Source organism: Anabrus simplex, chromosome 1, assembly GCF_040414725.1.
Source record: "Anabrus simplex isolate iqAnaSimp1 chromosome 1, ASM4041472v1, whole genome shotgun sequence".
NCBI classification, from domain to species: domain Eukaryota; kingdom Metazoa; phylum Arthropoda; class Insecta; order Orthoptera; family Tettigoniidae; genus Anabrus; species Anabrus simplex.
Window position 1 is genome coordinate 703,509,687 of NC_090265.1, and position 27,864 is coordinate 703,537,550.

The window sequence follows — 27,864 nt, forward strand, 5'->3', positions numbered from 1 at the left end:
TAGCAAAAAGAATATGCAACGAAAAAATGAATCCAAAGAGATAAACATTATTTACTGTATTAAATATTAGTTTATTTACATGTTAAGCGATATGTAGTAGTAATAATAATAACAACAAACATGTGCAATATGAAAAAAGGAAATAAATACAAGTAAATATAAATATAATTTACAACGTTTAGAGCCATTCCATGGTCACTGAATTACAAAGCAGGGGTATGAATAAACAAACATAATGAACATGAATACTAATATTTAAAAAGCAAAAAGCAAAGTCATCTCCGTACAAACCATGAAAGCCATTGGAAGGGTGGAAGGTGAAGGCTTCCACTATCCATAACGTTGGCACTTGGTGGAGTGGAGTGGCTAGCTCTACGCATGACCGCCCTTACCCCCCAGTAGTTAACCTGGTACTCGTTTATCATGCGCAAAACATTCCTTCCAAATTACGTTAAACCCCTGTCACTCATTATTATTATTATTATTATTAAATTGAAAATGGGAAATATCCCGGTGGCAACGGTCACTTACAGTAATGTAATAATAAAGTAAAGTTAACATAATTACCCAACAACAACAAACAAACAAGCAAAGAACAAGAGTACAAGAAGCAGATATATGGAAGGAAAATATTACAAGCATTACTGCTAGTTTAATATTCTAAATCGAGCAACATCATATACAAATTCTATCACAACTTAAGTATTTATAGTGCTTAACAATATGGCTTACAATATTATAGGTTGACCTTACTACTGGCTTACCATTATAAGTGATAATAAAGTGAAGTTAAACCGTAATTACCCTACAACAACAACATTACAACAAGCAAGAAATACTAGTAATTTAACTTTCTAAATCCAGTGTCATTATATACATATTCGCACAAACTTAAGTATTTCCAGTACTTAACACTACAAATTACAATACTACAGATTGAACTTGCTACTAGCTTAACACTACAAGTGATGATAAAGTTAAAACCTACTACCCAACAACTACAACAACTCAAGTATCGGTACAAAAAGGAATTCCATAAAAAATATTACAAGAAATACTACTAGTCGTTTTAAATCCAGCATCATGTACAGTTTCACACACAATTTAATTCTTTCCAATACTTGACACTATGGCTTACAAAACTATAGATTGAGCTTACTACTAGCTTAACGTTACAAGTGATAAAAAATAAAGTTAAAAACATTGTTAATTAACCAAGAATAACAACAATTACAAAAACATGAGTACAGCAAGCAATTTCCTGGAAAGAGAATACCACAAGTAAAAACCTCCCAGTTTCACAATCGAATCCAAGCAGAAAATCACAAATTCAGTGCCCATAATTTACAACTTTTACTTTTCACTTTACACAAACACTAATGGTCTTCTTAAATGACTTGATACCAGAAGGGAATCTATCAAAGACTGCTGCAGGTAATTTATTCCAATCCCTTACGGTCCTGTTGACGAAGGAAAACTTGCCCACATCCGTATGCTGGTTTTTATGCTTATGATAATTTCTCGATAAGTATGAGGGAGGTTCCAAATTATTCCTAATACAACTCCAAGCAGCCCTTCCCGTATAGCTCTTATAAAGACCACACAGGCGAGCTCTAGTTCTTCTAGATTCAAGACTTTCCCAATTAATGGTATTCCTCCTATTCCCAGTTACGAAACGCATCGCTCTTCTTTGAACTTTCTCTAGGGAATTTATTAAACCCATCCTGTACGCATCCCAGCATGCAGATCCATATTCGAGAATGGGTCTTACGAAGCATTTATAAGGTTTATTTAAACCTACTAGGGTGGTGAACACATAAATAAGAATTCCAATGAAAGTATTTTCCTTCTGGACCTTCATGTCAGACAGATTTTTTTAAACAATTTATTTTCACTATAATATGATTTATCTATAGAGCGAAACCGCTATGCAGTGTGCGTCTCATAGCTATCGAGATGGAATTGGTAATGTAGTATGTATCTGTAGAGCCTATATACAAGACTTTTTACAATTACCTCTAAAGTGACATTTCAGCTGTGTGACAACGCTAAAAAGACTATGGACTTTGAGATTGGCATTCCTGAAGGGGGTTTTCTGCACTTTCCCATTTTCACACATTGATTCAAGAGTCTGTATTGGCTTGTGACAAAACCACTGTATTCTTCCGAAAACCACTGATAGGGACAGGTTTGGTTGTGATCCACCGAAAACAAATTATAATGACCGGTTAGGTTGTGATCCACCGAAAACCACTGATTGTCGCAGGGTTAGGTTAGGTTCGACAGGAATTGTACTCGAGCGACTGTTGTCATTGAAAGCACTGCCGTGACGACTGAAGGCAATAAACATAAAACTGAATCCATTGATCTACAAGGTTTTCATTCAGTAGATACGCTAGGAACTGGCGAACCAACACCGTACATACAAAGTTTACAGGAATCAACAAAACAGGATATTAATTCGTGGTACTCACTGTTCTTTAAAGAGAAGAAATATCCAGTCAACGATAGCTGCAGTGAACGTGGTTTTTCACTATTATTGTCCGGCCCCATGGCTAAATGGTTAGCGTGCTGGCCTTTGGTCACAGGATGCGGGTTCGATTCCCGACAGGGTCACGAATTTGAACCACCGTTGGTTAATATCTCTGGCACGGGGGCTGGGTGTATGTCGTCTTCATCAACATTTCACTATTATTGTGTAAAATAGAAACTTACTACTTTTGACAAGTACAGTATGTTCAACAGCGACTTATGAATGATGACGGGCAGGATGTCCAACCTCACTAATCTATGTTGACGATGTATTTCATGGTAAAGACAGCTGCCTCTGTGGATCAGTGGTAGAGTGACAGCCTCCGGATCCCAAGATAGCGGGTTCAATCCCGGCAGAGGTAGTCGGATTTTTGAAGGGCGGAAAAAGTCCATTCGACACTCCATGCCGTACGATATCGGCATGTAAAAGATCTCTGGCGACACATTTGGTGTTTACCTGACAAAATTAATTAAATCTCAGCCAAAGACGCCCGAGAGAGTTTCGGTATACTCGGTCTGCCATCTAGTGGGCCTAGAATAAAACGGAACGTCAAAACTGACGAGCAGACAGCCAGATGGCGTCAACTTGAAATGTCTACACACGGTAACTGAGGCCATACGATTATTATTATTATTATTATTATTATTATTATTATTATTATTATTATTATGGTAAAGACGAATTACTTTGCAATGCTATCTGTCTTAATGGTAATGTACTATGTACCTGTACTAATGTTGGCTACTGAGTGCATGATTCGAAGCAGTGTATCGATTCATTCAAGTGTCCGAGTGAATCGATTCACAGGAACGGCAAGCTCACGGCACACAAATCATGCACAATCACGGCTCAGTGAGCCACATGACACACACGGCTCCTTATCGGCACAATGGACACTGGCGGGGAGCCGAGCTTCCGTTGCAGCGAGACACAGTGAATCATGGCACAATGAAAGAATCGTACGCAGTCACGGATCATTGAGACACAACACACACACGGCTCATTATCGGTACACTAGACATTGGCGGGGAGCCAAACTTCCTCTGAAGCAATACATACAGAGTCATGGTACACTGGAAAAATCATATGCTACAATGGACTCTCGAGCTCAGCTCATTTGAAAATAATACCCACTCGCATTCACTGTCCTCTTCTTACAGGGAGTTTTAAATAATAGATGGATTTATTTGCAGTGTTAAAAAGATAGTCAGAACATAATTCCAAAGTACCTAGCTTGTAAGTAGGTAGGCAATTAGGTTATTCTAATTACCGTATTAGTTTAATCAAAAGTATTTTTATAACTAGTTGACGTTCAACAATTACTTAAACTCAGCTCTCTAGCCTCCACGCCTGGCTGAATGGCTCAGACGGATGAGGCGCTGGCCTTCTGAACCCAACTTGGCAGGGCCGAGCTCAGTGCGATGGCATTTGAAGGTGCTCAGCCTCGTGTCAGTAGATTTAGTGGCACATAAAAGAGCTCCTGCAGGACTAAATTCCAGCACGTCGACATCTCAGGAAAACCATAAAAGTTGTTAGTGGGACATAAAGCCAATAACATTATTATTTAGCCTACCCTATGACTATGAGTTATGCTCATGACCACTCGAAATTGTCTCAGTTTGTATGTCGCATCATTGCACAATGCTTCAATAATCGAATCACCAGGTTACCGGTATACGTGGACAGTGAGTATGTAAGTAGACTGATGCAATAGCTTAAATAAATGATGTTCAATCAGAAAACCAGTGGGCTACTGTCCATCTCGCGTAGCCTATACAAAATATGACGATTTAAAAAAAGCCTCTGCTGATAGAAAAAGACATTTTCAAAGATGGCCCAGTTAGTTGGCCGACTCGACAATCTTCTTCTCAGTGTGTTTCACTTCATTTCTCCACATCTCTGCTGTCACCTGTAGGATATATTGAAGTATCACAACCTGACAAGTATATTATAAACTCCACTTGCCTATATCCAATAAATAACATTTCCACTTGGCCTACCTGATCAAGAGATTCTTTCCACACAGCTGTAGCTCTGTCCAATCCATGACCAGGTCTTGAAGCCACTGTTTTGTTATAATACTGTTTTGCCACAGACCATGCAAATTCGATGGCATTGAAAAATGAGTGGTATGGAGGAAATCGTAGGACAGTATGGCCTTCACTGTGCAGCATCTCGTCAACAATGTACCTGGTTTTAAAGAAACAGAGAAATATTGTTATGCATACATGAAAGTCAACAACATGAATGTAAACAACATTATCTAAACTTATGTTTAGGTGCTTCTGTACCTCTTTAAGTGACTTCGATTCATATTACACAACCTTTGCAACTCATCTTTTGTAGCATAATCTTGATTTCTCTTCAAGTTTGTAGCATCAAATCAGCACCTGTAAGAATTTTAAGTTTTAGTATGAAGTTATTTCTTCTAAAAAAATTATTCCCTAAAAATATGAGATCACCCCTCTTCAAGGATAGGCCTATTAATTGATAAAAAGTGTGATTTCTGTTGAATGAGAGAAAAAGATGTCTGATTTTAAGTGAAACCAACTACTGTGTAGCAAAGTCACCTGATGATGAAGTCAATGAATTACTACTTACACTACTTTATCCTAACATCTCTCATGAATGTATTTCCATTAGTAGGCCTATATCTAGATTAGAAGTCCACGATCACTTGCATTAAAGATATAAGTATAAACACCCATTTCAATACCTTAGAACAAATGTAATTGCTGCGAACACTGAACCTATATCAGGCAGTAAGAAATAAGAAGCTTGGAAGGTGTTCAACAGTCAGGTATCAAGCACCGATTCAGGTGGAGATTGTCGAATGCAGAATAAACATAATAAATAGGCCTGCAATACAAGTAATTTACTGATACAAATATCCAGTAATATTATATGAAAATACACTGGGGAAGTTTTGATTGAAGTACCTCTCTAAGGTTAATCATTGGCCTAAAGTGAATACCTGCAAGTCTTTTTAATAACCAAGAGATCCCTTGACAGTGGAGAAGTCAAAATCAAAAAGCACATACAGTACCCAATGAGCGGTAAGTTATAATGCCACTACCGATCTCGTGCCAGTCAATTTCAATCAATCGGACACCACTGATCTGCACTTAGATCAGTCGCCCAGGTGGGAGATGTAGTTTCAGGGATAGGCCTAGTCTTTTCTTCAATAATTGCAAAGAATTTGGAAATTTATTGAAATCTCCCTTGGTAAATTACTCCAATCCCTAACTCCCTTCTTAAAAAAACAAAAACAAATATTTGCCCCACTTTTCATCCTCAACTTTATAATTGTACTGTGATCTTGCCTACTTTTAAAATACCACTGAAACGTATTCGTCTACCAATGTCATTCCACACCACCTCTCCACCGACAGCTCGGAACACACCACTTAGTCCAGCAACTCGTCTCCTTTCACCCAAGTCTTCCCAGCCCAAACTCGACAAAATTTTTGTAACGCTACTCTTTTGTCAGAAATCATCCACAACAAATCGTGCTTCTTTCTTTTGAACTTTTCTAGTTCTCAAATCAAGTAATCCTAGTGAGGGTCTCATACACAGGAACTGTACTCAAGTTGGGGTTTTATCAGAGACTTACGTGCCCTCCCACTTTACATCCGTACTACAAACCCTAAATACCCTCATAACTATGTAAAGAGAGATCACCTCACTATAATAAAATGAAGTAAAATAAAGTAAGAACATACCAGGTACAAAGCCATCTTTCGTTCCAGCATGAACAATAACCAGTCTTCCTCCCTCAGACACAGGTCGACGAATTACTCCTTGAACATCATGTCCAGATTTGTGTGGTTTATTCCAGGAGTATGTGGGCGACCCTGAAAGAGAAATGCACATTTGAAACCAAAGACACCTGATGAAGATAAATTATTCTAAGATTTTTAAATAAAATATAATATATAACATATATATTCACCACTACCCTGTAAGAATACACAACACACAGAAATATATTACATACACATACACCGTACGTCAACAGGAATACACAAAGGTCTACAAACCGTATCGAAGTCGACACAAGACATGGTATAGGCCTACATGATTAGGTTAGGTTAGGTTCAGAATGAAATACTGCTCCATTTGAACTGATTGTCATTATGTCAGAAACTTATCATAGAAACAAGATAAAAACGAACACTTACCCCAGTTAATAATGAAACTCTTGCCATTAGCTTCGTATCACTGCGACTGATACCTTCTTCGTCGTAGTTCGTGTTTCAATTGCTCGTAGCAATGCACAAGCATTTCTTGACCTGATGTTTGTAAAGGACGTAACCTTGCTTTCCTTTTCGATGGAGTTCTTGCAGATTTTTCTCCCTTCTTAGACATCCCAATCGAATTCTGTTCGTATAAGTATGGGACGAAATAGGAACGTAATTAATAAAATGTTGTGCTCATCATTTCACACAAACTATGTTATTAAATGCATTATCCGAACATGCCACAATTCTACTTACCTGGTATTAGCCAAATAGATTTACAATCCCACAGAAAAAGAAAACATTCTTTAAATATTCTCGCAAATGTATCATTAGTGACTTTAATACCAATGCGGTGGCAACACGCAATTTACGCTAGAACAGTGATTGAACGTTGCCAACGTGCCAGATTAACGGTAAATGTAAGACGTCGTATCGGCAAGTAGGGTCCCTAAACTGTATGGTTACTGACATTGAAAAAGACCCAACAGCAAGAAAAGTTACTATAAATCAATACTTTAATATTACAGGGGAGAAAGGGTAAGGTTGCACCCTTAGGGTACGTCTTTACACGGGGACGACTAGTGGCGAAGTTGGGCCTCACGACCCTCTCTTACACTTAACCACAATAAAATTTAAAAATTTAAACAAAAAGTAAGGTATAGTAATTCTTCAAAGAAATAATACTACGGACAGATACACTAAGTCTAGGTTACAAATCAGTATGGCAATTCGAGTCACAATACCAATACCAAAATAAGAATATAAAGAGGAAATAAAGTAATAATAATATTATGACTGAAGTGCATAATAGATAAAAGAAAACCCATTTACACAAGACACACACGATGACTCACACAACTCAGTTATATGTTCCCAGGAAAAATTTCCGCAGGCAGATTTTCATTCATTCATTTATTTCAATTAATTCCAACGAGCCTGCAGGCTCATACATAGGAATTGTACAGGACATTACATACTGGCGGGCACTTACACATCAAAATATAGTTTGTGTATATAAGATAATTAGTAAACGGTTGAACATATAAACACATACAATATATAAAATATGTACATCATCAATTTGAGGATTACAGATAATTATTTCTGACTGTATTTACATTAACATAACATGAAAGTTGCAGAGGTACAAGAATGAATTACGGAGTATTTACATTTACATAACATAAGAGTTGCTGAAGTACAAGAATAGATTTCAGATTATTTACAATTACAAAACATGAAAGTTGCAGACGTACAGGAATTGATTACAGAGTATTTACAGTATATATACATAACACAGAGTTGCAGAGGTACAAGAACAGATTACAGAGTACTTACATTTACGTAACATAAACGTTGTAGAGGTACAAGAATAGTTCCTGACAGTTTGCAAGATTGTTTGGGAGAATGTCTTAAATGACGACTGATATTTTGATTTAAACAGCACTGTACCTTTCCCAAAAATAATGCTTGACTCTTTTTTTGAATTTTGCCAAAGTTGGTGCTGTTTTTATCTCCACAGGGATGTTATTAAATAACTGGATCGCAGAGAACTTCAAGCTGTTTATACCATATTTATAAGAGCAAACATTGTATAAGGCAAAGTCATTTGCATGCCTAGTTCTATATGGATGGTTGTCAGAATTCAGAGTATATGTAGTGTTGTGTTGTATAAATTTATGTTTTATTTTATACATGAGTACAGCTGTATTGAATTCTGCACTCATGCTTAGGGGTGGTATTTTAGCACTTAGGTATAGATATTTTATTGGTGTTAAGTAGGGAAGATTAAGTATATTTCTAACAGCTCTATTTTGTACTACCATTAGCTCATTCAAGTCAGACTTCTTACAGCGCATCCAGATTACATTCAAATACTGTAGGTGACTATGAATTAAAGAGTAGTAGATCTGTTTTAGAAGATGTTGTGGGATAAGATAACTAAGTGTCTTTAAAATTCCTGCAACAGGTGTGATCTTTTTAGTAATGTATTCAACATGGTCTGTCCAGTTCAAGTTCCTATCAATCACCAACCCAAGATATTTGACAGTACTAACTAGTTTTTTTTCAGTATTCTGCATATATATTTTACTGTGTGGGATTTCATTCTGACCTTGTTTTGTCATTATCATATAATTAGTCTTTTGCACATTAATAGTTAATTTATTTGCTCGTGTCGAATGTCCATTGGGAGTGTATTCCAGAGTTTGGATGCAGTAATTGAAAAGGAATGATTGTAGGAATTCGTTTGATTTAGTGGCATTTCAAGTAGGGTACGAGAACGGGTACTAATTTCATGGAAAGAAGAAAGGAATGGAAATGAAGGAAGGAGGAAAGGAAATAAAAATTAGAAGATAGGTAAGTAGGAGTGTTCGTCAAGAGCAGTTGGTAAACAATTGTCATTAAGTGAAAATTCCTTCGTTCATTTATGCGTGGCCATCCCTACGTTTTGAAATACGGTATGGTGACACATGAGCGTCATGTCGCAGTTGGAAGGCATATTGTATGCATGAGTTTTGTGCTCGTTGAAGTCTCAAAGCTTGTTCAACATTTAGACTGACTAGTACCGTATCACAATAGTCTAAAATTTGAAATACTGTAGTAGTACTTTGATTCATTTAAAGTTAAGTTTTTTAGGAAAAGAATTGCTATGGCGTTTCAGGGGATATAGAGCTGTAGGAACCTTCTACATACGTTAGTTACGTGTCCGCTCCAGGTTAGATTCTCATTGATGGGAGATTCCAAGATAAGTTACATTTTAATGTATGGTACATTGATTATGCCTGCTTATTACATGTAATAATTTAGAGTTTCCAATGCTAATACTTTGTTTTTACGAAGATTTAGTATTAAACGGATGTTTTTAGAACAGACGGTAAACCTGGACTAATTCATTCAATTTGTTTATAGTGGTGTGTTGTATATCTGCAGATCACCAGCATATAAGTGGTAGTTACAATACTAGGATATGTCATTAATATGCAAGACGACAGTAAGGGCTCTATAAGAGACCCCTGAGGGACAACAGATGATTTCACAGCCCATTAAGATCTTTGATTGTTTACCCCTTGCACTGGCGGCGATTTGTAAGGTACAACTTTAGAAAATAGGGCTATCATGCCGCTATCAGGGAGCGGAGGTTGAATAATACCCGGGTGTCCACAATTAATGTTGTAGTATTCAGCGCGGAACAGCACCGGCTGTAATACTCGTAGGAATTTGAAAATTCGTAGATGTGCTAAATAAGCAATGCGCTCGCGAATTATGCCACAAAATGATTAGTTCCATGTTTTTTCACCAGCCGAACATATGGTGCTGTAAGCGGTAAGAACGTACAATATTCCGCAAGTCTGATATCAAAATGTTCTTCCGGTAGAATTGCGTTGTGCCATTTCGTTGGTTGTTGCATGGTGACGCATGTTGATTCCTTTTGTGATGTGCATCTTCGTTGTAACGTAAGAAAGTTGAACTTTTCCATGAGAAACGTAATGCCTATTGGGCCTTACGTAATGCCTTCACGCTACTAGTGAAGTTGTTTTATCAGAATGGCAGTAACAGCAACGCTGCATTGCGGGGATATTGCCGACAGAAACAGCAGAGAAGTTATCCCATGGCAAGTAATGGGCTGAAGAAAATGATTAAGAAATTCGAAGACATAGGTGAATAAGGTGTCGTAACCGGGGAGAGGATAGTGGCCCATCCCCACGGATGTTGAAGTTGAAGTAGTTGTAACAGACCGTGCAGCACATTTTACCAATTCTGTAACCACTGCTCGAGCTGTTTCACGTGAATTGTCACCCTGGTCAACAATTTACAAGATTTTGCGGCGCATTTTACACTGATATCCCTCCAAACTTCATACTGTTCACAAATTAAAACCGCAAGATGTTGCACAACGCCGCCCCCGTGACGTTGCCCTTCGGTTTCTGGCGTGCGTGAAAGTGGACAACGTGTGACCGGGTAATATTCTGTGGACTGACGAGACGCAGTTTACTCTGGAAGGTGCAGTTGATTCACAGAAATTTCGCATATGGGGTTTGACATTGTGCAGGAACAACCATTGCATTCAGCTTACGTGGCTGTTTGGTGTGGTCTTACAAGCTCCTTCATTCTCGGTCCGTTTTTCTTTGAGGAGGTGGTTCCTCGTGGGCTTGTTAGGTGTACAGTAACATCAGCACATTATAGGGACCACCTTGTGCAACACGAGATTCCAGCTTTGCAGGAAAGCAACTGTGATGACACCGTTATATTCATGCCAGATGGGGCAACACCACATATCGCTCGTGAGGTGAAAGACGTGCTTCGAGAAACCTTCAGTAACGACCGCATTATCTTTAGGTATTTTCCAGATGCGGGCCTTTGAGGTCCCCCGACCTAAATCCATGTGACTTCTGTTGTGGGGATATTTGAAAGTTCGGTCTACCAGGGACATGTCCAGTGTCTGCCTGATGTAAAGGTTAGCATACGACAACATGTCGTTCTGATTGTATCCGATATGATGCGGGTAACTGTCGACCATGCCGTTTTACGGTTGCAGTATGTTGCTGAGTTCGGAGGCCATATTGCGCCGTCCCGAGTCCAGGTAGGGTCGCGTGAGATCCAGGCTAGCTCGCAAACAATGTCAATTTACAAAATATAACGAAACATTCTGGGCTATGGGTTCCGAAACTAGAGCAAACACCGTCGTGGTAAACCATCGGATGAACAAACCTACTCAAACAGACGTCTCCAAATCGCGAAACCGGTTCGTATCCAAATAAAGTAGCACAATTCTTAATATATGTTTACCTACAAACTAAGTCCATTCTCTAGTATAAGTCATTGAAAGAATTAGCAGTTTTAAACAATATTATTTATTAAACAGAATGAATGAAATCTTGAAAAATAACTTTAAGTGCGTTGAATATCATTAAAGAAATGAATAATAATTCATCGATGTCGCATCTCATCAAATGCTTTCAGCGTATTTTAAAATTAGAGGCCTCCAAGTAATTAACAAGAAAAGAAAAATCAAATATTACAACCTTTCATTGGGAGTAGTTTGAAAATGTCTGACGTAAGATATTTAATTTTTTGATAAAAATCAGGATCGCGCTTACAACCTTCTGTCAACATTATATAATCTGGTCTTACAAACTTTCACTTAATTTAATTAATAATTTCCCAACTTAATTCGCGGTATGATAAACTCATTTGCTAGTAACTATCACATTTAGTTATCAGGGATATTATGTATCAGATAAACCATTCTTTTCAAGTGTCCCAAGCATTTCACCTGTCTTCTTTAACTTTTCCTGAGTTTTCGATACAGTATCTCGTTGGCATTGAGGAAAAGATAACCCTCTAATTCATTCTTCTATTTAACATAAATAACCAAAATATTATTATAATTATTAATTAAGTTGCTCGTTAAAGAAATACTAATTACAAAATATATATATCCTTAAGTGCCAGTTCTGAAGTTATGTGTGTCCTAATATCCAAACTATCATTCACATCTGTTAGAAGACTCTAACTGTTACCATCAACCTTTAATTATGAATAATGTCACCAGTGATATCATATGATGTAAATAAATAAACTTCAGAGCTTACTTTACCAGAGTAAGAATATCTATGGTTAGGAAATTCTGCAGACAATAATATCAATAATATCATCTATGTGTGGAATCATTTTCGATTATCATATAAGTAGTTGCTGAGTTAGGTATGATATTTGGATTGTGATTGATATTGTATAAAGCTTCCTGAAAGATTAACATATGTTTGAGAACCAATTATTATTATTTATCTCGAATAGCATCAATTGACCTCATTTCATTTCTAGAAACTATCTCTCTCTTCATTTGCGACGTAATAATAATCATCATCGTCATCATTCCTGCTACCATATTACCATTCTTCGTATATAACTAATTTTTTTCATATAACACGTCTCATGTCTCATCTTAATACTGTAACATCATAATTCACCTTAACTTGACGCATATTACATCCTCGCCGTTATTCATCCTTCAAATATCATATTTTATTCTCAAACTTTCTTCGAATTCCATAAATTATCTCGTTATGTCTTTCAACGACGTTATAACAACCTTTCCATGATCATATCTTACCTCAGCTTGATTGTACATGCATTATCATAGACCTAATGTCAAAAACAATATGGCTTAATATCGCATTTACATGAACTATAGGTGGGCCGGCGTAAGGTTGCACATGACAGCTGCGCACAATATTGGTCACACTGCAATGACGCGTGAAGCGATGTTGCCGCCGTAACAACACCTGATTGCACGACACATGCGTTTTTAAAAACATGGGAGAAATGTTTTTAATGTCATCGCAATGATACACATTACAAATGAAATCTGCCGACAAAAATTGAACTTTCAACTCACCGATTATTCATCACACAAAATTATACGAGATAAATATACTACGAAGTTCTTACTATCGCGATGTTAGAAAACACGGAAGAAATCGGCCGACAAGTAACTCACTTCATATACACCTTCACCAATAAATGTTAGAATAATATACACCGGTGCTAACACAAAATGTTTCAAGTAAATTCTATAAAATTTACGAAAATTCAGAAACCTTATTTTCATACCTGATTCACAAAGGCAGAGGCTCGATACCCTCCAGTTCACTGCCATCACTACCGTCGCCTTCGTTGTTACTATCATCATCGTCTAGGAAGATCATCAACTCCTGAGAGTCACTGATGATGCCATGTATTGCCATTGCCGAATTAATGAATGCTGCGACATGGCTAAATTTCTTCCTGCACAAAGCCGCATCCATTCGAGCAATACTCTCCCGGAACAGTCCTTCCACTTCAGTAACTGTGAAGGACGTGTTATAAGTGCGTACGTAATGTTTTACTTCACCGAGGTTGAAGTGACAGTGGTACGGCGGCAACCTAATAACCTCGTGCCCTTGTTCCTTCCCTACCTCGTCGACTATTTTTTTCTTTTTTTTGCTATTTGCTTTACATCGCACCGACACAGATAGGTTTTATAGCGACGATGGGACAGGAAAGGCCTAGGAATGGGAAGGAAGCGACCGTTGTCTTAATTAAGGTACACCCCCAGCATTTGCCTGGAGTGAAAATGGGAAACCACGGAAAACTATCTTCAGGGCTGCCGACAGTGGAATTCGAACCCACTATCTCCCGGATGCGAGCTCACAGCTGCGCGCTCCTAACCGCACGGCCAACTCGCCCGGTGTCGACTAATTTAGTCATACACATATGCGCTGGGATATTTCTTTACTGCTGCCATTCCACTTACAGTTCTATACGGGCGCTCGAAGAAGGGGTCTTGTCCATTATTACGGAGTGGTAATGTGCATTGTGGTAACGTGCATTGTCCATAACAATGACAGAAGGGACTTTGAGCTGTAAAAATCGTACTCGTGTCTTCGTATTGCATCAGCCTGGAAAGAATTAATTCCTATTACAGGAGATAGCTTAATTCGTTTCTTTCCCGGAGTGCTGTGAAACAAGTCCCTACTATCAGCCCCGTTTTCGCTATTGCTATGTACCCCAGTCACTTTTTCCTTCTGTTCTTGGAGGCGAACACCTGTTTGAATGACAGTACGCTTTGAAAGCCCTAATGTTTGAGATATGCTATCCACAACATGATCTACAGGAACGGAGAGGCGGCTGTACAAGCGTACGAATTTCGTCTCCCTCTCGTAAAACTCACGAGTTCTCCGCACTAATTCTAATGCGTGACTATTAAGGGACACTCCGCGGCTCAAAGGATTATCACTTCGCGCTTCATCACGACTATGTTGTCATTTCCGAGACATCGCACTGAATTCGTTAAAATAAAATTTCACAATTATCTCAAAATGAAAACAAAACTTTCATAAACGCGCGAATCACACCTGACCACGTGCTAGCGGCGACAGACAAAACGGCAACACTTCAATACAGTAGTCAAGCTACTTATAGATGGCACCACTATACTACCTATATTGCCAACAACAATCAACTGAAAATAGTTCGTATTTATTTTGTAGTTCGCTTAAACCTTATAATATATTTTAAATGCTCATATTTGTGTAGGCAAATAAAAGATTATGAACACTATACGGAATTAAATACGAATTAACATGAATAAAATGCGTAACTGTATCTGACATAAAAAGTAGTGGATTGGTGATTCTAACTGACGGGTGACGTTCTTCATTTCATTTTTGTAGTGGTGCCAACATGACTTACAACTGTCAAGTGCAACCTTGTGCCGGCCCACCTATAACCTCCTTTCCTTCACCAAGGACAACATTACGAACGCAAAAAGAAAATAAGTTATCACTGGATAATCACTTCCTATATCAATGGATTTGTCTTGCATGTTAGAAGATTACCTAATAACCTCTGATACTGTGAATTCAGTTAACCATTCACGTAACATCACTCTTATAGGACACTTAAAATAGCACTTTTATATGCATCTTTCGAGTAAAGAATGCAAATATAAATGCCACTTTCCAAATAACAAATATCTGAACTACTTACAAGAAGAATGTTCTTAGTCAAGACTTATCTTTTCCTCCCGCTCTCGTTGCTGCTGTCACATGTTCAGGTGGTTAGGACATGCGATGTCCGGGTTCATGGCGTCACATTAGCCTGTCGTGAACGTTTGGGATGGTCTTCGCTCGTCTCCGGCTCTCATGGGCTCGACTTGTTGATCGTGATACCATCATCTAGGTGGCCTCCGCCTCTGTACGTCTAGCTCATGACGTAGTCGATTCATCGGTTTCATGCGTGGTGAACATGGAAAAACAGATCAACATGGTCATTTTCGTCAGCTGCTGGAAAAAAAGCCTACTATGAGCTACTTAGTAGTCTGTGATTACTGCTTCTTATTATGTGGCTTATGATATTTTGGAGTCTTTCTCTACGCTTATTAAAGCTTCAATTTAACCGCAATATAATTCTTTCTATTTCTTGCACAACAGTTATTATTATTCTGTGACTTCTTAATATTGAATTACTTTCGTTGTTGTATACAAGTTCTTGCTGGTCCCTCGTGACGTAGTACTAAGGTACCCTGCCAATTAAATTGTGAAGCTTTATATTAAGAAATGTTACAAATTCTATTTCGCCGATGACTTCTATTGCTTGTGAAGATGTTTGTTATTATTTATCTCCAACTCTATCTATTTTTCTCTTCTCAAGTCAGTCTTCCTCCAAAAGCTCTGTGTATTCCTCTGCTAGTATATCCAGTGAAAACCGATTTTTTTCAATAATAAAATTTTGACAATATTCCGATGTCGTATTTTCTCACCGCCTTCTGTAATTTCTTCCCTTCTTTTACCTGACGGGAGTATCATTTTCTTATCATTCACGCACAAGTTGACGTTCTATGTCTGGCGTTCTTACGACATAGCCGCCATTTTTGCTCCGGATAAACTTCATTGTACACAGTGAAATGGCACAATATTGAGCAGTGTTTGTAAACATAAATGCTAATAAACTTCCCAGAACCATCCTTATCATGTGTTTGATATTTCCTGCCTTTTTCTATGACCCCTACCATTGCTTACAGCGCCACTTTTTCGCCTGGTGAAAAAACCTTGGAACTAATAATGTAGTGGTATGATTCGCGAACACACTGCTTAGTTAGAATTTCACACTCCTGCGATCATTACAGCCCGTGCTGTACCGCGCTGAATACCATAATTTTAATTGTGGCACCCTGGTATATCTATATTTACCGTGTCGAACGCATTACTAAAATCAAGGCGTGCCAGTTACGTCACCTGCCGTTTGTCCATTACTAGTCTTATGTCATTTGTACCCGAAGAAGGGCAGTCGTATTTCTGTATCCCTTTCTGAAGCCAGATTGCTGTGGGTAAAAAAGAGAATGACTGGTTAATAATTCTACTAGTTGCTCGTACAACTCGTTCAGTAACTTTCGCGAGAGAGGGAAGAATCGAAAGAGGTAATCAGATGCCGCATTTGCATTGTTTTGCTTTAATATTGGGGTTACTAGAGCATCCTTCCGTGCAGTGGGAAAACGTTTCTGTGGTTAGACAGTACGGTAGTTTACAATGTGGGTAATTATTGGTAGGACAGCGCCAATAATGTTTCTTTATAAAGCCTGTTGGGATGTTATCCGCTCTTTAGCTTGTGACTTAAGTGAATTAAATACGCTACACATCATTTACACTGACAGGGTGAAAAGAGAAATTATGTTCGTTTTCTGTAGCCTCACAGGTTCTTTTATTTAGGTGGATATGATTTTGAAGTCGAGATTCCTTTATTGGGTCAGTTACGAAGTGAGAGTTTAGTGTATCGATAGATATAGTTGGTACATGAGGCTCCTTACATTTTCCAACTCCCATAGCTCGAAGTTGGTTCCAGGTGACACTTGCATTTTAGTTCCTTGTTACATTTTTAATGTGATTAAATTTGCTGTTGCGAATTAATTGCTTTGTTCTGTTACGTAAAAGACGATACTGTTCAACATCTATGTCTTTATTTGTTTCCGTGTATCGGCGGAACATTGCGTCACGGCGAGACATTGTTGCCTTTATATCGCTAGCTATCCAATGTTCAATCGCGCACCCGGAAGTAACAAAGTAACCTCATGTTCTCGAAAATAAAAATGTTTTCCGCCAATCAAATTGCACCATTGTAGGTACAGTAATGTAACACGAAGTGCATCCCTGATTTTTGTCCGTGTAGTTATAATACACCTGTATATAAATGGATGTATGTGTTCTAACCCATTAGTGCATGAAGTTTCCTGGTCGCATTTTAGTTAATTTTTTGTGTTTTCATAACCCTATGTAAGTACATTAAATATATATTTAGCATAGAACACGGGATATTGCGTACTTTGGTAGGGAGGTGCGATCCGAAAAATCGGATCACATGCAAGGATAAAATACACTGAGGAAGAGGGAGATGTAAAGACTCAATAATAGAAGACCAGTACAACACAACGATTGTTTCTTTATTGTTGATTTTGTCAGAATATCAGTTACATATACACTCACATACAAGAAACATGCTCAAATGTTGATACAAACATTTTTTTGCTCAAAATTTTCTACTTCTATCACACTTCTGTAGAGTTCATCGAAGAAACTGCCTAAGGCATAATGCCGCCACTGTTTTCCTAGTATGAATGGTAGGCCTTGAAACATTTCGGGTGCAGGCCTACATCACATTTGTCGCACATGAATTTTGCTTTACCTGAACACTGGCGACATTTCTTTTCCGTGCTCACGGAAATAATCCAGTGGTTCCTTCCGTCGAAGCGACTATCTATGTTGGGATCACACGGTTGTTTTCCCCTTCTAGAAACAGTTCCATGCGTCTTCAGCAAACTAACGCATACATCCCTTCGATACTTCAGGAGACTTTGCGATTTATCATCATCCGGCAAGACTTTACTCATTATCAGCCATGCATTGACAATACAAGCGTCCAGTAAGTAACTAAGATTGGCCAGTACCATTTTTTTGACGTATTCTGGTTCTGTATGTCGCCACTAACTGATCCATTAGATCTGCACCCCCCATTCCTTTATTATAGGAGCCAAAAAGTGTAGGCTGCTTGATTGTCACCTTTACTTTCTTTTCCTTGCACCATCTAGAGCAAGTTCCCTCTCTATTTTCACCGTGGTTTGTTGCTATGGTAACAACATTGTTATCCTTCCACCTGACAGCAAGTATTTCACCCGAAGAGCGGAAATCGCTGGATCCACGCGGCAGTTTCTTCATTTCTGCTGTGCGGATGAGAGGGCATTTCTCAGTACGGCCTTTTCTAATAGTTCCCGTTGCACAGTAACCTTCATCAGACAGGTGTTTGAGCAATTTTATTGACGTGAAATAGTTATCAAAGTATACCTTGTAACCTTTTTGTGGGGGTACATCTGCAGATTTTATTAGTGAGATAACTGTATCACCGCCTAAGCCAAACTGCTTCTCATCATTTTCTTCCTTCCCTGTATAAATTTTGAAGGACACCATATAACCAGATGAAGAACTAAGTGCCCAGTTCTTGAATCCAAATCTTATTGGTTTACCTCTTATATATTGCTTAGCATAATGTTTCCCATAGTATTCATCTGGAATCATACTTTCGTCTATAGACAAGTGCTCTTCAAGTCCACCATGGCTCCTGAAATTTTCGTTCAGTATATCGATGATAGGTCTCAGCTTGTATAGACGATCGTTCGGGTCAATGTTGTCATTATCATTGAAATGCAGGTAGTGCAAAATACTTTCAAATCTATTACAGCGGATGCTGTTGGCTAAAAGCTTGGGAACATCTTCATCTGCTGACCAGTACATCTTTCTGTTGGGATATTTAGCATACCCTGACAAAAGCAGGCCTCCTATCAGCACCCAAAATTCCGACTCTGTTAGGCCGAGAATAAAATTTTTCTGAGCTGCATATTTATTGCTTTCTTCTACAATTTTCTGTACCAAGTTTTTTGAAAAAACAACTGAAAAACTGCAATGGTGTTTGGCATGTTTCTGCAGTCTCAGACACAGGTATTGGTTCGCACTGAGTTTTCAAGACAGGATTTCTTCCACGTAAAATTTTGTTTTTCCCTCACAGGAACACGTTTCTTCTTTCGCGGGAGTCCACCATTTTCATCTGTTTCAGATACCTGAACAACTTTTGAACCGGACGCAATAAGGTTCTGGTGTAAATCCGAGAGAATTTTCGGTTTCTTCAAAGTCTGTGTCATTAGTCTGTATTTCACACGAGCTAATCATCATCCTCCAACCAAGGTGGTTAAGGTTACCCTCATGTTCATCATCAGTTTTATCACTGTCAATGTCTGTCTCCCAACCCTCTGCTGTAACTGCAGCGTATATTACATTCTCAGTGTCATCACTGTCTTCCTCGTCCTCTTCCTCAAGCATTTCAATTATCTTGGCCACAGGGAGGCTGAAACAAAATGAGAAACAAATATTGTACTCATTATGTTGAGATCAGAAACATCCTACAACGATTAGAACATTTATTATCCGCGCACTTTTTAGTGATAGATTTTTGTACTCGTTGGAGAAGTAAGAAGGGTTCCGTTAATACTGTCAACTGAATGGAAATGAAATCTGAATTGAATCGATAATATGATCGATCGATATGAATTTTATAAACCTTTATTATTTTAAGCAAACAACTGTGTCACACACACAATATTTAATACTATATAACATTTCCCGTTGCGAAAAGTGTTCCTAGCATGAATTCTATAGTTTAGCTTTGCTGCGTAAACAACAACAGTACGAGTACTTAAAGTGTACGCCAGATGGCGCACAGCGATGATAAGCAATTCTTAGTTTGTGTTTCAAAGGTTGCCAATACGAATCTCGAAGATAACCAAAGTCGACCGCTTCAGCACTAGGGTGTAAATCTATCACTAAAAAGTGCGCAGATAATAGTTGGTACTGTATAAGGAGAACAATGTAAGACTGCTTTGCATGTGATCCGATTTTTCGGATCCACGAAAATAAATCACGTTATTTCCAAAACATATGAACGTACTTGTCTAAAATACATATCAAACAAAAGCATGGATTCTCAACAATACTTCTACAACAAATAAGAGATCAGATATGTTATAAATAAGTGATATTCTTGCAAAATACTTACCACATGCTGTGAACAGTGCTCCTCTGAGACGCCATGTTGTCTTCTAATGAATACTGTATCAGTCTGGCCAACTGCACGCACTAACTAATGGTACTGACTTGTTCAGAAGAAATTACTGAACAGATATGAAAGTGGAAAGAAAAGAAAATACACAATTACGAAATTTAAATCCTGAAATACCAAGATCCGATTTTTCGGATCATATGCACTAATGCTCTGAAACGCATGGAAGAATTTCAACCAAACTTGCTGCACGTAAGACTTACTATCTGAAAAAGTGCTGTGGGGTTAGGACACCCCTGGCACTCCTAGGGGTGGGGGTACATGTAGAAATAATAGAAAACGATCGTTATTTGTGACGAATCTATAGTTTTCGGGGTCGCTGAGATGAAGAGTGACACTCCGGATGCTGTGTTAGTCCAAGTTCATCCCCGTCGGCGCGAGGGAGGGTGAAAAAGAAAATGTCCAAAATGACTGAATTTGTGGATGTACACTGACTGACAGTGACAATGCAACACCAAGGAGGAGTGGTTCGAAAGGGATGAAAGTTGGGGAAAAAACAGAGACGGCACGGGTGAATAATTGATGTTTATTTCAAACCGATATGCAGGTTACACAATGCGCCCGGCATCGACTCAGTAGGATGTAGGACCACCGCGAGCGGCGATGCACGCAGAAACACGTCGAGGTACAGAGTCAATAAGAGTGCGGATGGTGTCCTGAGGGATGGTTCTCCATTCTCTGTCAACCATTTGCCACAGTTGGTCGTCCGAACGAGGCTGGGGCAGAGTTTGCAAACGGCCTCCAATGAGATCCCACACGTGTTCGATTGGTGAGAGATCCGGAGAGTACGCTGGCCACGGAAGCATCTGTACATCTCGTAGAGCCTGTTGGGAGATGCGAGCAGTGTGTGGGCGGGCATCATCCTGCTGAAACAGAGCATTGGGCAGCCCCTGAAGGTACGGGAGTGCCACCGGCCGCAGCACATGCTGCACGTAGCGGTGGGCATTTAACATGCCTTGAATACGCACTAAAGGTGACGTGGAATCATACGCAATAGCGCCCCAAACCATGATGCCGCGTTGTCTAGCGGTAGGGCGCTCCACAGTTACTGCCGGATTTGACCTTTCTCCACGCCGACGCCACACTCGTCTGCGGTGACTATCACTGACAGAACAGAAGCGTGACTCATCGGAGAACACGACGTTCCGCCATTCCCTCATCCAAGTCGCTCTAGCCCGGCACCATGCCAGGCGTGCACGTCTATGCTGTGGAGTCAATGGTAGTCTTCTGAGCGGACGCCGGGAGGGGAGTGCAGGCCTCCTTCAACCAATCGACGGGAAATTGTTCTGGTCGATATTGGAACAGCCAGGGTGTCTTGCACATGCTGAAGAATGCCGGTTGACGTGGCGTGCGGGGCTGCCACCGCTTGGCGGCGGATGCGCCGATCCTCGCGTGCTGACGTCACTCGGGCTGCGCCTGGACCCCTCGCACGTGCCACATGTCCCTGCGCCAACCATCTTCGCCACAGGCGCTGCACCGTGGACACATCCCTATGGGTATCGGCTGCGATTTGACGAAGCGACCAACCTGCCCTTCTCAGCCCGATCACCATACCCCTCGTAAAGTCATCTGTCTGCTGGAAATGCCTCCGTTGACGGCGGCCTGGCATTCTTAGCTATACACGTGTCCTGTGGCACACGACAACACGTTCTAAAATGACTGTCGGCTGAGAAATCACGGTACGAAGTGGGCCATTCACCAACGCCGTGTCCCATTTATCGTTCGCTACGTGCGCAGCACAGCGGAGCATTTCACATCATGAGCATACCTCAGTGACGTCAGTCTACCCTGCAATTGGCATAAAGTTCTGACCACTCCTTCTTGGTGTTGCATTTGCTCTGTCAGTCAGTGTATATGTCTATGTTCCAGCGTAGTTCTCAAACAAATTTGATACACATGTGACTTACTATCTAAAACGAAGGATATTGTGGGGTTATGACACCCCTAGGATCTGGCAGGGGGGTTAATGTAAAAATAATTCGGAAATGACCGATTTTAGTGTCGAATCCATAGTTTTCGTGGTCGGTGAGATTAACTGTGACATTCTCGATGCCGTTAAAGTCCAAAGTTCAGCCTTCTTAGGTACGGGAGGTGAGAAAGGTTAAGCAAGAAAATTTCCAAAATGACCGAGATTAGTGTTGAATCCACAGTTTTCGGGATCACTAGGCTGATTTGTGACAGTCCCAATGACAGTTGGAAATTGAGGTTTAATCACTTTATCTGCTTAAAATACTATTTTAGAATTGCATAAAAGGTGTGAAATTAAAAATAAACACTATTATACCCAGGGCAATTGAATTTGGAATAAGAGTACCCAAGAGTATCAGTTTATTAGAATTATTTGACAAAATGACAAAAAGTAAAAAGAAAACCTAAAGGCAATCCAAAATTATTAATGTAGTCAAAACAAAACTTAAAGAAGCACAATTTAATGGGAGTAGTGTGAAGGGAACAATGATAAACAGTTGCAGGAGCCTAGAATCCCAGCAATCTACTTCCAGAAAAATTTCTTCGAGTGTGTAGCACTGTGTACCACTCAGTACTACCAATGAGGAAGAAGGAAGAATTTAAACCACTTTTTACACCAATGTAGAGTAAAGTATTTCTTGGTATTCATTGCATGCTACGTTGCATAAAATGTGCACAGTGAGGTTGGCATGGAGTTCAAAATTTGGTAATGATCCCATAACTATTTTTATAATGGCTAAGATCCTGCACTGGCATTTGTGAGGGCTCATTTTCCGCCGAATTGATTTTAATTTCAATTTTCTAAATAAATAATCTATTCTGATCAAGTAAATACTTAAAACATGAAATAATATTTAAAATGAATCCGTTCTGACTTGGGTCTATAGTGGATATCAAAATGAATACATTTCTGAACGACCTAAGAAGTATTATTTTGTGAAGTTTGTTGATATTTCTTAAAATATTTTAAAAGCCCTGGCCGCCATTTGCAAACCCGTTCAACTAGTTGTAGTATCCGGCGCTGCCCTGGTACTCTTCTGAATGTTTACTTTTAGGATTTGTATTTCCTGTTCATTTTGTGTGAAGTGGTTTGTTGTACATGTATTTATTGTGACGTTTACGCGTCGCGCTACAGATATGATGTAGGCCTACACGATTCCAACTGTTTTTTGTCTCTCCTGAAAAATTGACTTTTTGTGGCTTACGCCAATTAGCCTGTACGCCATCGAAATATATGTTTCTTAGCAACAGTAAGGTGTTGTGTTTATCTAAGAAGGTATGCACACACCAACGAGTACAACCAACACCTCCTAGATAATATATAGGAGGTGTTGGTACAGCAGAGTATGTATCAACTCACTTGGCGGGATTTCAGCGAACTATTTTCCCGCGTTCACTGTGAACAATGGCAATGGCGAATGAACTGTTGATAGAGTGCATTAAAACATCGAATGCTTTACGACATGATTAAATTACGACCATAAGAATATAAGGGAGAAAGATATGGTGTGGGATGTATAGGAAAATAACTGCATATTCCTGGTATCAATTATTTAATTATCACTCTCTGTTTGTGACTTTTTTCACACATTTCTCCGTTTGTGGACATCCAGATATATGTAAGATGTGTGCTAAAACTATTTATACACTATTGTTATGTGTACCAAAGAACTCCACGTATTTCTCACGATCAGCGAAAGCTACAGCGGGTGCTCCTCGTGCATCATTGTCAAAATTTTCTAAGGCTCAGAGTTCTGAATCCGGTGGATCTAAATCTTCATAAATTTCTGTCAGGTAGTTGTGCAGAATGAACGTTGTTCTATTGATAAAGTTAGTTGTGTCCACTTAACTTTCATGGGTCTGTAATAAATTCTCCATTATTGTGCTAGTATGCCGAAGGCATTTCCTACGACCCTTCTTACTCTACACAGTCTATAGTTGTAGTTTTCTTTGCACTTGTCTCCTTTTCCTTGCCTATCTGGATACGGTTTCATTAAGTACCCTTTCAGGGGAAGGGCTTATATCGCCGATTATGGAATAAGGCACAGGCACATTCTGTCCACGAAGATTTTTGTCTTTCGGCACACCAAGAGCACCCGCTTCTAACCGTTATCCCACTGGCGTAGCCAAGGGGGGCAGGGGGGCCAGCCCCCCAACATGTTTCCTAAAACTAGAGCGAGGATCAGCCGTTGTTTTACGTACGGGATGAACACCTTAAAAACTTACGCCGAAATGTTAAATTAACGTAGCGACAAAGAATCTACTAGCAAGGCTCACTAGGGCCATTCATATATCTCCATACATGTACTCTTTGAATGAAAGGAAGACACTTAGAATTGTGATGCGTGAGGTATTTCCCCGTAGAGGCCTCAGTATTGGGAATATAACCGTGTGTTGACAAATGTCAAGAGGTGAGGAAAAGGGCAATTAGCAAGGGATTACTCAGTTGGGGCCGGAACGTGACCACCGAGGTAACGGGGGTCACGGCCAGAAACAGTTGCAAGCTTACAATATCGTGTCAGCTTTTGCACATCGGTTCCAGGCAACAACAATACCTTTGTACCCTGGTTGAGGGATGTGCTGTGTTTAAGTTGCAGCGTCGGGAAGACTGTGACAGGATTGTGAGTTGCACATCAGTTCCTTATTTTGTGCCATATAAGCATTTTTTAAAATATGGACGGTTTTGTCTTAAAGCAGCCAAAACAATGTGAATCCTCGGTAAGTTATGAAAAAAGTTTTTTTATTCTAACAGTTCGCGGATGCGTGCCCAAGTTCTATAGGTAGGCCTATATATTTTGTCAAATGCCCGGGGACTGATTGGAAACTCAAATGGCAGCATCAAATGTGCGGATAACTATTTTGTAATTCGCGGGCGTGATAACTCAGTTCCAGTGGTTCTATCTTCTCATCAAGGCGGCCGAAGGCTTGTATAGCAGTCGATGCATGAAACATTTTTGAAATGGGAAGTTACATTCTATTGATTCGGATTCTACTTAAAACACTAGATCGCGTCCCTTACATTTCCTTATTACTTTGGAGCCATAACCGCATCATTTATGATGGTGTATTTTGAGTATCCAACCATTCTTCGCGCTTACCTTGTACCTTAAATGGTGAGTGGATGCAGTGGCGTGCCCACAAAGTAATTTCAGTGGGTGGGGTCCAGGCCAGTAGCGTGGTTACGACTTTTCATTGGAAGGGGTTGTGAAAATATTTTTTAAATTTAGAATTTGCTTTACGTAGCGCGGTAGGTCTTATGGCGACGATGGGAAAGGAAAGGGCTAGGAGTGGGAAGGAAGCGGCCGTGGTCTTAATTAAGCTTACAATATCGTGTCAGTTTTTGCACATTGGTTCCAGGAAACAACAATATCCTTGTACTGTGGTTGTGAGATGTGCTGGTGTGAAAATGGGAAACCATGGGAAACCATCTTTAGGGCTGCCGATAGTGGGGTTCGAACCCACTATCTCCCGGATGCAAGCTCACAGCTGTGCGCCCCTAACCGCACGGCCAACTCGCCCGGTAGATATGAAAAGAAAGCCGGTCCAACCGAGTGTGGTGACGGATCTTCAGTAGATATTGATCGTTTTAATTGTTACCATGTAATTATATCCAACAATCGAAATCATAGCTTCTGTACTCTTAACCGGCTGCATTATTGAAACTGTTCGTAAAATTGATAATATCCTTCTTCATTTATGAGGAAGTAGAATCTTCATTTAATTTGTCTTCTTAAAAAAGGAACCACTTTGGTACTACGCCCCGGAAAGGTGATTACCTTCGCGGTCGTAGATATTTCGATTACGTGAGACTCATGACCAACTCCATTGCACCCGCTAACAAGGCTGTATCTTCCTCATCTCTTGCCTTTCTTAACTCTGTCAGTGCGGGGAATCGAATGCAGGATGCCTTAAGTCAAATTCTAAAATAAGGAGACTTAAAAACAAACAGCCGGCCCCGCGGTGTAGGGTTAGCATGCCTGTCTCTTTTCGGAACCCCCGGGGTCGATTCCCGGCCAGATCAGGGATTTTTACCTGGATCTGAGGGCTGCTTCGAGGTACACTCAGCCCACGTGGTTATAATTGAGGAGCTATCTGACGGTAAGATGGCGGCCCTGGTCTAGAAAGCCAAGAAAACGGAGGAGAGGATTTGTCGTGCTGACCACACAACAACTCGTAATCTGCAGGACTTCGGGCTGAACAGCGGTCGCTTGGTAGTCCATGGCCCTTCAGGACTGTTACGCCATGGAGTTTGGTTTGGAAAACTAGGCTCTTTAGCTTCCAGCTAGTTCTTCCGTCCGGTCTCATGCATTTAGGACAGTTGGAGAACATACGCCTTAATAAATGTTCCTCATAAAACCTTTGTAAAAATACTAACTGCATCTGTTTATGACAATAATCACAAACGCCTCCTCTTCATGTGGCTCAGTTGGTTGAGTCGCTGTCCTTCTGAATCCAAGTTCGCAGGTTCAAATCCCGGCTTGGATCGGTGGCCCTTAAAACCATGTTGAAATGGCAACAGCTCCATGTCGTTGGTTTCTGGCACGTTAATAAAAATTATACATACGAATAGGCCTATTAGCGTCACAAAACTGTAACTTTATACAACTATATTCTGTATCCCAGGCTTGCAAGGGAAATTAATAGATATCAAGGAATTAGAAAAGGCGAAGCTTTATCTGACTCTGTAATAATTAAGAGGGGAATTCCTCAAGGCAGTGTTATTGGACCTTTTTCTTATATATATAAATGATATGAGTAAAGAAGTGGAATCAGAGATAAGGCTTTTTGCGGATGATGTTATTCTGTATAGAGTAATAAATAAGTTACGAGATTGTGAGCAAATGCAAAATGACCTCGATAATATTGTGAGATGGACAGCAGGCAATGGTATGATGATAAACGGGGTTAAAAGTCAGGTTGTGAGTTTCACAAATAGGAAAAGTCCTCTCAGTTTTAATTAGTGCGTTGATGGGGGTGAAAGTTCCTTATGGGGGTCACTATAAGTACCTAGGTACCGGGCGAGTTGGCCTGCGGTTAGGGGCGCACAGCTGTGAGCTCGCATTCGGGAGATAGTGGGCTCGAATCCCACTGTCAGCAGCCCTGAAGATAGTTTTCCGTGGTTTCCCATCTTCACACCAGGCAAATGCTGGGACTGTACCTTAATTAAGGGCACGGTTGCTTCCTTCCCATTCCTAGGCCTTTCCTGTCCCATCGTCGCCATAAGACCTATGTGTGTCGGTACAACGTAAAGCAAACAGCAAAAAAGTACCTAGGTATCAATATAAGGAAAAATCTTCATTGGGGTAACCACATAAATGGGATTGTAAACAAAGGGCTATAAAGTGTACAGATCTCTGAACATGGTTATGAGGCTGTTTAGGGGTTGTAGTATGGATGTAGAAGAGAGGGCATATAAGTCTC

At 39.8% G+C, this 27,864-nt stretch overlaps 2 long non-coding RNA genes across 2 annotated transcripts in view; one reads left to right on the forward strand and one right to left on the reverse strand.

Moving 5' to 3' along the window:
* LOC137496965 (uncharacterized) overlaps window positions 1-27,864 on the forward strand; it is a 60,332-nt gene that overhangs the window by 12,595 nt on the left and 19,873 nt on the right. The gene's annotated exons all lie outside the window — the stretch shown is intronic.
* On the reverse strand, window positions 4,444-6,467 carry LOC137500494 (uncharacterized). The gene is made up of 3 exons (XR_011018059.1): window positions 6,256-6,467; window positions 4,825-4,923; window positions 4,444-4,723 (listed from the first exon to the last, which is right to left on the reverse strand). It is a non-coding gene; the product is annotated as an uncharacterized lncRNA (long non-coding RNA).